Source organism: Jaculus jaculus, chromosome 1 (genome assembly GCF_020740685.1).
Source record: "Jaculus jaculus isolate mJacJac1 chromosome 1, mJacJac1.mat.Y.cur, whole genome shotgun sequence".
In the NCBI taxonomy this organism is placed as follows: domain Eukaryota; kingdom Metazoa; phylum Chordata; class Mammalia; order Rodentia; family Dipodidae; genus Jaculus; species Jaculus jaculus.
Genome location: NC_059102.1, coordinates 169,590,158 through 169,600,094, shown reverse-complemented (window position 1 = coordinate 169,600,094; position 9,937 = coordinate 169,590,158). Strand labels below are relative to the sequence as shown.

The 9,937-nt window shown below is 40.4% G+C and overlaps 1 pseudogene; it reads right to left on the bottom strand.

The window, feature by feature from the left end:
• On the bottom strand, window positions 1-793 carry LOC101593554 (annotated as a pseudogene).
• Window positions 794-9,937: the final 9,144 nt, after the last annotated feature.

The window sequence follows — 9,937 nt, the reverse complement described above, 5'->3', positions numbered from 1 at the left end:
TTAAGGGACTATAACACAAAGAGAAAACATCTGCTTTTTCTCCTCCTTGAGTTTCTTCAATGAACCTTTGATCTCCTTGTTTCTGACTATAGATCATGAGTATCACAGCTCCATAAAACATGGACATCACCATATCTCTGTCCCACAAGTATCCAGCACTGGAATGGAGGTATTGAAAAAGCCCAGAGCCACGGAAGAAAACCACTGTGGTCAGATGAGAGGCACAGATGTTGAAAGCCTTCATCTTCCCATGGGTTGAGTGAATCTTCATGACAACAGCAACGATGTGGCCATACGAAACCAAGACAACACGAGCTGATGCCCCACCAACTGCACACATGACAAGAAAGTTCACCACTTATCTGAAGAAAGTACTGGAACAAGACAAAGCCATCAGGGGTGGCAGATCACAGAAGTGGTTAATGACTTGGGATTGCCATGGCCACCAGGAGACAACACTCAGTGCCTCACATCCCAATAAAGAAGAAAAACTGTATGGCACAGCCCACAAAGAAGATGATCTTCTTCTCCTGGAAGAACTCACAGATCATCTTAGGGGCTATGGAGGAGGTGTATGAGACATCAACAAAGGACAGGTTACCAAGGAAGAAGTACATGGGGAGTGTAGATGTGAATCCTCCCTGATTAGAACAATAAGACCAAGGTTCCTAGCCAGAGTCACCAGGTAGATCCCCAGAAAGAACACAAAGAGGACAACGTGCAGGTGCGGATGCTCTGAAAATCCCAAGAGGATGAGTTGGGTCACCATGCTAATGTTCCTTCCCATAGCCATATATCTGCTCTCTACCTTCTTCAGAGCCCCAAGAGACTCCTGGGGTAAGTAAAATCTAGGTTAATATATTATTTTTCTCTGTCATGAATTCCTAGATTCTTAGACTCAGAACAGCTCATAAAGTAAATGTTCTACCAGCAATGCATAATCCCCTGCATAGCACGTAGTGAGACTGTTTTCATGGAGACCCCTGGCAACTGATCAACCACATCTATTTATACAACAGTATATGAAAAAATAATGAAGGTCATCACCTTCATTGTCAATATCATCATGTGACTGAAGAGAATTATTAATGGTACTTGGGCTAGTAATCTCTGCTTCCAATCGTTTCAAAATATTTAAACTGTATTATTAAGTCATTTAGATCTAGACTATGTAGTCTTTTCTCTTTCAAGAGAAGAAATATATCAAAACTGAAAATGCTTACAGAAGAAAGTTTGTTTTCCTTATCAAAGTTTTTATGGCCAGGTTTCATGGAGTGAAGGCCTCTCTTTCTCTCTTTCTTGTCCTTTCTCTCCCTCTTTCTTCCACTGTTTCTCTCTCACACACACACTCATTTGACTGAGGCAGGGCTGGGCTACACTAGCATACTCATTACTGACTAAACAAGAGTGTAGAAAAATATTGAATAGTGTGAAATCCCAATGCTTGTACTGAACAAATGCTGTCAACAGTTTAACAACTTACAGAAGTGTTCCATGGAGATATATGCTGAAGATGCCAAAAGGAATACAGCATTATTAAATTCATAACACTCAACAAAATGCATGGGGCAAACAGAAAGATATGTAACTACTATCTATCTTTATTCAGTTGAAAAGTGCTATGAGAGAAGTATTTGTATGCTTCCATGGGAGCCTGGGAACAGAGGTGTTTTCAGAAATATTTGTGTAAGGATTACAAAAGGTAATTTTGCCAGGATGGAAATTTGGCATGTGAGAGGTTTGAGAGATCACTAGTTCAGAGACTGTCACGTTAAACAGGTTGGCAGGTGGGAGGCATTTGAAAGACACTGGGGAGTATAGTATCTGAGAGACATACAAACGATAGCCTCAGGCTGGAGAGACGGCTCAGTGGTGAAGGCACTTGCCTGAGAAGCCTAAGGACTCATGTTCGACTCTTCAGGTCCCATGTGAGTCAGACACACCAAGGTGAGGCAAACGCAAGGTCGAGCATGCCCACTAGGTGGTGGCTCAAGTGTCTGGAATTTCTTGGCTGAGGCCCTGGTGTGTCAATTCTCTCTCCCTCTCTCTCTTTCTATCTCCCTCTCTCTCTGTCTTTCTCTACAATAAAAAAAAATTAAATGGCAGCCTCATCAGAGCCTGAAGTAAATGGGATCAGAAATACAGGAAGTGAGTTTGGAGGTGCAGAGGTGGTGGAAACATTGTGCAAGATCTTTGGAAGCTATAATGGCAAAGACATGCTTGTTTCACATGCATAAAAATACAAGAATATAAATATATACATATATCATTGCATACATATATATATTCATGTTTAATTTTAATCTTCCTTCCACTTCTGGACTTTTGTTTATGATGCTGTTTATAAATTTTTTATTTACTTTTCCATTTTTGACATTTTCATGCACATATGGAATACAGTTTGATCTCCCCCCCCACATAATCCTGTCTTATTCCCCTCCTATTTCTATTAACATCCTTCTGTCTCATTAATTAATATGAATCTTATTTTCATGCCTTTTTTACCCATTAAGTTAAATTACAGTTGTTTGTATGATTATAGGTGAAAGGTTATTTATTGTGGAATTGTCAACTTACCATTCGCTACACCACTGGTGAATATGACTCCCCCTCTTCCAGCATCCATTAACTACCATTATGTAGTCTGGGAGGTCTGGGCTTTCAAGTGTCCTATCTGGAAACCACAACTTCTATGAATTCAGGAGTGTAATAATGGTAATAGCTATGCCATACCCCATGAGAGCATCTTGTATCCTACTTCACCAACCTTCTACTCTTACATCCTTCCTGCCCCCCCCCCTTCTAGAAGGTTCCCTAAGCCTTGAATGGATGGTTTAGATGTCCTGTTTGAAGCTGAGCACATAGTAGTCACTTATTCTGGGGCAAATTTATCAGCTACTGATGCTCTCTTTTTAAACAGAATTCTCACTTTATAACTCTATTCATTCAAGTTGGTGTTGTTTCTTTCTCCCTCCACTATTTTTTGTATCTTTTGTTCACCAAATTATTCCAAGCATTTAATTTTACCTCTGGCACATATCAGGTACTCAACAATTAGTAGCAACAAATTATTAGCTAAATATCATATTAAAGAGTGGTTTTTCCTGTGGAAAAGAATGAAAACATGAATTCTTAATTTTATTTGTGTTTGTTTTTGAAAACTTTATTATAAGGTTATGACTAATTGTCAAACATGTGACAATTAAAAAATATGTGACACACAGGTAACCATATAACTAAGAGCACAAGAGAGAAGTAGTATGAGATGTGTAGGGAATGAAAGGTAACCAGAAAGGAAGGCTACAAAGTCTCTTCAAAACCAGAAAGTGCCAATAGTGACAGTGGACTTGAGACAGGTAGGGTTACCGACTGTTGCTCCCTAAAGAAGAGCCAGAAATACAGCCAAGCAGTTAGTGATGCCCTTCTTTTCTGCTGCACAATGGCAGTGTCCTATTGCCCAGGCATGTTGTATCCCAAGCATCATGGCTGTTCTCTACTTTAGCTCTAAGAGCCTGTGGATTCCACTCTTACATTTTTAGGGTGACAGATGCTAACTGCTAATTCATTTATTTGATTATGACATACAAAGCCTGGACATTTTGACCTAAATCATAGAGGTAAATCCTTAGAAGTAGACTATGTGAGGTCCACCACATTTCTGTGTTAAATGAAACTGCATATTTTCATACATTTGAGCCAACACCACTTGTTTCTACAGAGTTTTGAGATTATGAGTTATCTTCATTCACTATCTTATTTGTGATCAATCAAGCAGGGCTTAGTTGTCAGTAAGAGCTAGTCTCTAGTCCTTAATACATAATTTCCCTACCTGGGTGTCATTAGACAAACTTTTGCATCTTCCTTTTTTTCAGTTAGGGATTGAGTTCAGACTTTCTTGGTGCCAGGTGAGGGCTCTGTCACTGAGCTACATCCCCAAGATGGACACATCATTCTTAAATAATTCTCTTATAATTTATTTGAACTTTAAAACTGAGGTAGCCATAGAACTATGGCAAGCATATATGCCAAGTTTGGAAAATAAATAAATAACGTTACTTCTTCACCAATGGTTAACACTCCCAGGATTTGAATGAAGGTCTTTCCATCTCTATGTGGTCTGCCTTCCAGTGTACCTCCTGGGCAATCCAGGTGCATGTATCTGTATCTAACAGCAATGGCTATCTCACCATCTACCCTTCATTTCCTTTATTTCATTCTTTTATTTTTATTTTATTTTTTCAAGGTAGGGTCTCACTCTAGCTCAGGCTGACCTGGAATTCACTATGTAGTCTCAGGGTGGCCTCAAACTCATAGCAATCCTCCTACCTCTGACTCCCAAATTCTGGGATTAAAGGCGTGCGCCACCCCACCTAGCATTATTGTCAATCTTTATAGCAGCACATTGGCTCACTTTGTCATACTGAGTGTGCTGTATATTTATTTTTGTCCCCTTAGTTCCCTGTCTCCTTAACTGTAAACCCTGAGATGAAATTATAACACAAGTGCCTTGCACACTGTAATTCTTAACCAATATTCCAAATTACTTTGATTTATAATTTCTAAATAGAACATATTGCAGATAGGAATTGCATTGAAGTATGGAAGAATAAAAAGTAATTATGTGATTAAGTCAAGATTTAATCTTCTAATTCTTTGATCCCAAAGCTTGTTCTCTTCCTTAAATCCAATAAAGTAATCTGGAAATCGCTCTGAGCAATTGATAGGACTGTATCATAGATATATCTACAACAAGTATAATCCTTACCACTTCCCGTGTGATTGGGCAAGTCTGGTCACATGCACTCTGAAAGTGATTATCAAGAGATTTTTGGTCCCCCACCTTGGTAATACTATAAATACTTTAAGAGAATTTCAATTACATATCAAGATAAAAAGGAATGAAGTTCCATTGTGGTGATTCTACAACAAATGATGTGTCTAGATGGATGTTGTATGTGATTTGCAGTTCAGATGGTTTTGTTGGATGTGGTAAAAGAATTATAGGCAGACTGATGTGAGGAAATGAAAGGTGCTGCTTTCCTTCATCACTTATTAGAGTATATGCTACATTACTGATGCCCAGTGAATATTTTGCTCTCTGGCTGAATTGGTTCACCAACTAGTCACTATACAGACATGATAAACTTGTCCTCACCCCAAGGCCACAGGAATTATCTTATTTAAGTACTGCTTGGATGTCCAGAATGTTCTAAGAATATATCTAAACAATGAAAATAATAAACTGCTGCAGCTAGAAATTCGCTAGCCTAGACTCCCCCGCCCCATAGTGATAACGCTAATGGCAGGTAAACAGAAAGTGTGTGTAGCTATTTTGTACCAGAAGTGTAAATGGAATGTGGATCTCATTCTTTGGCAGTAGCCTTTTCCTTTCCACCTGATTCTAAAACTTACGGTCTCAGTGCTAACCAAAGAGGACATGAAGACATTAGACAATTGTTTATTGCAGACATACTCATGCTGGCATACATGGCCATGAGTCTATAATAACATGAAAAGCACTAGCTTGAAAGATTGAAAATGTTGATTCAAATCCTGTTCCTTTTACTGTGTGAACTTTAGAAAACTTGCTTGTTTCTCTGTGTCATAACCTTCTCCTCTTCTGAGTAGGCATAAAATCATTAACTTAGACCAGGGTTTTCTAGTTCACTTTTCTTCCTATCTCTATTTTTAACAATAAAAACCTATCAAAGAAACAAAATCTCAGAATTCTAGAATACAAAACAGGTAAAATCCACACCTGAGCTCAAGCTCAGAGCAGTGAGATTTTGAAGAACAGAACGTCTTGCGAGTTCTACCTTCCCCACCTTCAAAGAAAGGTTTCTTATTCATTCACTCTGTGATCCTGAGATCCACTGATAATCAGTCTAAGGTAAGGGGAAAGCAGACTCACCTATAACATCTTAAACTCGGTTTCAGGGCTGGAGAGATGGCTTCGCGGTTAAGGCACTTACCTGCAAAGCCAAAGGACCCAAGTTCAGGTCCCCAGTACCCATGTAAAGCCAGATACACAAAGTGGCACATGTGTCTGGAGTTCATTTGCAATGGCTAGAGGTCTTGTTGCACCCATTCTGTCTTCCTCTCTCTCCTAAATAAATAAGTTAAATTTAAAAAAAAACTCCTGATTCCTATTTCACTCAGATAACTAATAGCTGATACTCAGAGTGAGAACACATCACATCTCTGCCAGCACCTGGTACACAGGCCATAACCAAGGAGATACGTAAGTTTTGGATGAAGTTATATTGAATTGGTGGAAGCACTTGCAGCAGGCTTTAAAGGAAGGCCATCTGTCTCCCAGGTGTGATATGTCCCCTGGAGCTCCAGTGAGCAGCCTGGCTGCCTGCCTTGGTTAAAAGGTAAAAAGGATTATGGCTGTATCTTGGTGACATTGACACCCACTGAGCCTGCCGTCATCACCAAGAAAGTTCCTGATCTTGTTCCAATGAAGTATCCCTGGGGTCAATGGAAACCAAGTCTGGTTTTGGGCTCTAAAATAGGCAATAATTTCACATTATCTTTGAAAAGCAGTAAATACTTAACAGGACATATTTGAAGGACCCCAAGGGTAAGAACTAGGAGAAAATCAGTATTGACTTCAGAGAAGGATAGAGACAGGGAAAAGAAGGGAGAACGATTAAAGGCTGAGGAAAGGAAAGAGAAAGAGAGAATTGATTTTAGGAATACAATAGTATAGTCCAAAAGCAGAATGGATCTTCCTAAAAAGGGCAAATTCCTCATTGCTACATGAGTATAGACAGAGAAAGTACCTTTGAGAGTGAAGAGTTTTAGGATTCAAAGCTCTGAAATATTTGATTTTCAGACTCATTTTTAATCCCCAGGTGCTAATTCTGTGAAGTAGGCAGAAAGAAGAAAGGACACAGATGCTAACATTTTCATTGTGTGGACTGAGTCTCTTGCACACATTATTGAAAAACATCCCCCAAAGGAAAGCAATCTGATGTGTATTCTCACACAAGAAAACGGAATTTTGGAGAAGCAGCTTGCCAGAGGTCACACAGAGTTCTCCTGGCAAAGCTAGAGCTTGACCTAAGTTCTTTCAGTGCTGAAGACATTGGTCCTCTGGACCTCCCTGCCTCATAAAGACATGGAAGATGGGTAACAACGGAAACAGTTATTGTCCTCATCTTTCATAAGATGCTGTGCAGAGTATTTGAAAGAAAAGTAACTTTTGTTGTCCAACTAGGGCCAGAGGTCCCTCATGTGTTTTTTATTTGGTCTTTGACTTATCAAATACCCAGTTGGGAAGATTTGCCATGTATTTGTTTGTTGTGGGGAGGTGCACACAGGACAGAAGGAAGTGGGCATTGTGTAAACCCACAGGATACTGTGGCTTCTTTCAGGCATGGGTGAGAGAGGGTGGCCACACCCTGTTTGTGTTGGCAGCTCTTCAACTTCCATGCAGATGAGAAAAGCCTGTGGAAGCTTTCCTTCTCCGCCCATAGACCCATCAGCTTCCCCTCTCCTGGCTAGAGTTTTGTAGGAAAAAAAAAAAAATATTATAACCCCCTCCTTTAAGTCCCTAGCTCTTGGCACTCTGCCTACATTCTTGAGGGTTCTAAAGCTTGATGTTAGGGAAAGAACCAATGTGTTCAATGAAGTAGTTTGTATGTGATTAAATCTTTTCTAGAAATAAAACCTTAGGGCTGGAGGGAGGGCTTAGCAGTTAAGGCATTTGCCTGCAAAGCCAAAGGACCCAGGTTCGATTCCCCAGAACCCACATTAGCCAGATGCACAAGGTGGTGCATGTGTCTGGAGTTCATTTGCAGTGGCTAGAGCCCCTGGCATACCCAACATATTCTCTCTCTCTCTCTCTCTCTCTCTCTCTCTCTCTCTCTCTCTCTCTTTCTCAAATAAATAAATATAAATATATTTTTTAAAAAGAAGAAAATAAAATCTTAAAACCCAAACAAATCTCTGGATCCTTACTTCTCATTGAGGAGTACATGGTGTAAGAGTGAGTGTAAGAAGACTGTGGTGTTTTCTAATTCCTGCCTCCTTCCTCCTTCAGAAAGATTTTCTTGTTTGAAGCATTGTCAGTAGAATCTAGGCGGTCTCTACTCATGCTGTTCCTACCCTCAGCACCTTTTTGAGGGGTCATCCAATTTTAATCTGCTTATGACATGCCAAAATTTTACTTCTGCCTTCATGTTCTTTCTAATTGAGAACGCTCCTTGGTTTGTTGCTTGTCGATAGTCCAATAACATTCAAATTCTTTATTATCCTGATCCTCAAAGCCTTCTGCCAACGATCTTTTGGGAAATTACAGGAGAAAATGTGGACTTGGAGAGAAGGGAGGAGGGAGGAAGGTGTGGCCTTTCCAGCATAGTTTCAATAAAACTGTGGGAGTAGAGGTCGTCAGTTTCAAGTACAAGTGTCATGGATGAGCTCAGGAGATCTCTGGATAGGGCTGAGTACTAAAGAAAGTGGCAGGCAACTTTAGCAACGGAAAAAAAAAAAAAGAAACAAATTGAAAAGTAGGTACAGCTGCAACAGTGTCTCCAATTGGGACAATAAAAAAGGGAAGATAGAGAGGGACACTCAGTGGTAGAGGTCTTGCCCTCAGCTGCTCACAAGAAGAGCACTGGCAGAGCAAGAACTTAACCTCTGACTCTAGCTACAGTAGAATAAGGCTGTGTGAGAAGGGAGACCAGTGGAAACAGGAAGAACAGAACACAACCAGAGTGCAACGGGGCCTGAAATAGGAAGGATGAAGTCATGAGCTATCACACTTTTGCCCAAAGCTGGGCTAGCCTGTCTTTATAAATTGCTATGTTAGTTGGTTGAAAAATAACATAAAAGTTCATTTATTTCTTTTGTTGGATCCCTAGTAAATGGAAGGAAGTGTTCCCTGAAACCTTCTCAGACTGGATCAATAAGGCAGAGTGGTAAAACTGAGAAAATCACTACCACCCACATCTGCCAGGCATCTGTGGTACTCCACACACTGTGCCGTTGTCACTCTTTGAAGAGACTCTGATCCTTTGATCCTGCCCAGAATGACAGGAAGAGTAAATGCTTTTCTGGGAAGCCACCATGCTGTGGGATTCCCCCACTGAGAGCCCACCCTGAACCTTTCCTGAAAAGACCTTCTTTATAAGTATTTTGGAGACCAAGAACATGGTAAGCATAAAGCTACTGGGAATTCTGCCTTCAATCTACTCTCAGGCATAACAACACTGGTTGTTTCTTAAGAATAGAGCTGAAAATGATGTGTCTGGGGGAAAGAACAATGACCCTCAACTTGTTGATCTTCAAAATGGCATTTTATTGGCAGGGCTAAATCTCAAGAGACAGCTATGATTGGAGACAGGGATTGTCAGGGATGAATGTCACTAAAGAAGGTTGCCCAGCTGGAGTCCAGATGCTGGGAAAAGTTCTGACTATGGGAAGCCAGGAAGCCTAGACACGTAGAAGACACTATGGCCTATGTGGATATTGATGGTTATCATGTTTAAGAAGGGATGAGTTATAGATTATCAAGCATCTGCTTATCTTACCGAATTATTATTTAGTGCTAAAATATGAAATCTATCCTAAAGTCCTCCCAAAAAGGTGGGACCAAGAGGGAGATGGGGAAGAAGAATAATAAAAGCAATGAGGTTCTTTCTGTCCACTGCCTATATTATATTGTTGATTGAGTTCTTGAAGGGCCCCTCTTCTCAAACTGATCACCACAGCATTTAAGCAATGGGCTTAGGTGCAACCACACCGAGCTAGCTATCACAGTAACCTTGGCATTGCTTGGACAAACACCTGACCAGAAGCAGTTCATGAGAGGGAAGAGTTGATTGTGACTTATGGTCTTGAGGGGAAGCTTCATCATGGCAGGAAAGGATGGTTGGGTAGAGGCTGGATGTTACATCTTGCTACGGCAGGTAGGCGATAGTAAGAGTGA